Source organism: Humulus lupulus, chromosome 2, assembly GCF_963169125.1.
Source record: "Humulus lupulus chromosome 2, drHumLupu1.1, whole genome shotgun sequence".
Lineage (NCBI taxonomy): Eukaryota > Viridiplantae > Streptophyta > Magnoliopsida > Rosales > Cannabaceae > Humulus > Humulus lupulus.
This window is the reverse complement of record NC_084794.1, coordinates 94585420-94588189: the sequence shown is the minus strand read 5'-3', so window position 1 is coordinate 94588189 and position 2770 is coordinate 94585420. Positions and strand designations below refer to the sequence as shown.

The 2770-nt window shown below is 32.4% G+C and overlaps 1 non-coding gene across 1 annotated transcript; it reads left to right on the top strand.

Moving 5' to 3' along the window:
* The first annotated feature begins 886 nt into the window (after positions 1-886).
* LOC133820501 (small nucleolar RNA R71) lies at positions 887-993 on the top strand. The gene has a single exon (XR_009886909.1). It is a non-coding gene; the product is annotated as a small nucleolar RNA R71 (small nucleolar RNA).
* Positions 994-2770: the final 1777 nt, after the last annotated feature.

Below are 2770 nucleotides of genomic sequence, written 5' to 3'. Positions count from 1 at the left end.
ACTCTTTTCTTTTTCTTTTTCGTTTTCAACCTCGGGTATGTAATCGGGTTTGACAATTTTCTTTCCAGACCTAAGAGTTGAAATTGATTTGACTTCTCCATTATGACTAGACTTTCCTATCTCATATTGACCTTTTGGGTTAGGGATAGGTTGACTAGGGAATGTTCCTTTTTCTCTATCAGCTAAAGCAGTGGCGAGTTGTCCTACTTGTGTCTCGAGTTTGGTAATAGATTGAGATTGATTTTGTAGGATTTGTTGGGTGGATTGCATAAATTGTTGTAAAGTATCTTCTAAGGAAGGTTTTCTTTGTTGCGGATATGGTTGATTTTGTGGGGCATGAGCTTGGTTTTGTGTGTTGTATTGGTGCCCTTGATTCATTTGGGGTTGGTTTTGTCTCCATGAAAAGTTTGGATGGTTTCTCCAATTTGGATTGTAGGTGGACGAAAATGGGCTATCATTTGGTTTCCCATAAGAATGAAGAGCATTGGCCTCCTCAGAAAAGGCTTCTTGGTAGGAAGGGCATGATTGGGCATTATGGCAAGGACTAGAACATATAGAACAAACATCTTTTCTAGGTTGAATTGGAGAGTTTATAGTTTGTCTTATGGCTAAAGCTTCTACTTTTCTCGCTAATTTGTCTAAGGATGTTCTTAAGTCTAATTCTTCTTTTACTTCATACCTTCCTCCTCTTTTTGGTGAATTAGTTGACCTAGACCTAGGATCAAAATAATTCCGTTGTTGTGAATTGACAGATAAATCTGCAAGGGCGTCCCACGCCTCTTGTCCTTGAAATTTTAAAATTTTTCCAGTATGCATAGATTGAATCATTTGACGATTAGAGGGAGTCAAACCATCATAAAAATATTTTACAAGTCTCCATTTTTCAAAACCATGATGAGGACATTTTAATAATAAATCTTTAAATCTTTCCCAACATTCATAAAACTCTTCATTATCTTTTTGAAAAAACTCGGAGATTTCTCTCCTTAGACTATCAGTTTTAGACATAGGAAAAAATTTCAGTAAGAATTTATTATAAAGTTGATCCCAGGTAGTTATAGACCCCGTGGGAAGGGAATTTAACCAAGCTTTTGATTTGTCTTTTAATGAAAAAGGAAACAATCTTAGTTTGACCGACTCATCAGAAAAATTTTGAAATTTAAATGTTGAGCAAATTTCTAAGAAATCTTTGACATGCATGTAAGGATCCTCTCTATCTAACCCATAAAAAGATGGCAACAATTGAATGATTGCTGGTTTAAGCTCAAAATGAGTAGCAGAAGTTGTAGGTAAAACAATGCATGAAGGAGCATTAGATGAAATAGGCGCAAAATATTCAAGCAAAGTTTTTTCAGGCACAACATTTTCATCAACAATATTAGCAATAGGTTCCATGATGCTCAAATTTTTACTGACACTTTCAATTTCAAACAAAGATAAACGTCTTTTTACTAATCGTTTTTTAGAGTTACGTTCCCAATGATGCATACAATTTTCACAAACAAGGCAACAAGGATAATCTCAAACAAACAATTTTCTGATGTGGAAGATCAGTTAAAACCGCAACCACAGAGCATACTTAGAATTTTTAGAGATTTCACAACAATATAATTCTTATGGTTTACTTGTCCCCAGGCCTATTTGATTCCACTTACTCGCGCACTACTAACAACTCCCCGAGGTTAATTAGTAGAGGCGGATGGGAATTTTGTTCAAATTTCCTTTAAGCAAGAATTGCTTATGGTGAAAGGACAAGATTTAGGTTTCTTTTTTTCTTTTTTCAAGTATTTTTCACAATATTACACTAAAATATTAAAGAAGACAAAGAAAAATAAGGCAAAAATTAAATAAGACTAAAATTTAGACAAGAGTAGGGAGGCATAAAATGCCATCAACCATAACAAAATTAAGGTAAAAACGAGGAGGCACAAGTGCCATCAACTTAAACATAAGATAGAGGACTAGGAGGCAAAAATTGCCATCAACTAGCTAGGAGGCAAAATTGCCATCAACTAGTAATTTGCGGAAATTAAATAAAATAAAAATTACAACAATATAAATAAAGAAAATTACAACAAATGTCAAGAGGCACAAGTGCCATCAATTAACAAAGATATAAAAGAAATAAAATTACAACAAAATTATAACAAAATTAGGAGGCACAAGTGCCATCGACTATAAAAATTAAAAGGATAGATAGGAGGCACAAGTGCCGTCAACTAAAAAAAAAAGCAATAAATATAAATATAAGTATATATTTTTTTTATGGGTGGTTGAACCGTCCCAAATTTCTTTTTAACTTTTTTTTTTTTTTAGATTTTATAGATATATATTTTTTAGTTTTTTTTTAAGTGTAACAAAAATTAAAATAACTAGTAGAAGAATTCACTAACCTTGAGATAAATTCGTTTCTTTTCTCTTGCAACTCCCCGGCAACGGCGCCAAAAACTTGATGGACCCAAAACGGGTATGTTTAAAAATTTATATATCGCAAGCGCACGAATCGTTCATATAGAATAGTGATCGTAAGCAAGGATGTCGAACCCAAAGGAGTTGTCTAAAATCGAAAATGAAACTATTTTAAATCAAAAGTAATAAATTCTAACCTAGTTCCAAAGATTGATGAGTTTTAATATTATGAACATAAACTAAAAGATTGTAAAATAAAGCTATTTAAGGGAATAAAAATAAAGCAATAATGAATTGACAATAAGTGTTAAAAGAAAAGATTATTAAGATACTAGAATCCACAAAATGTAAGTTTAATAAT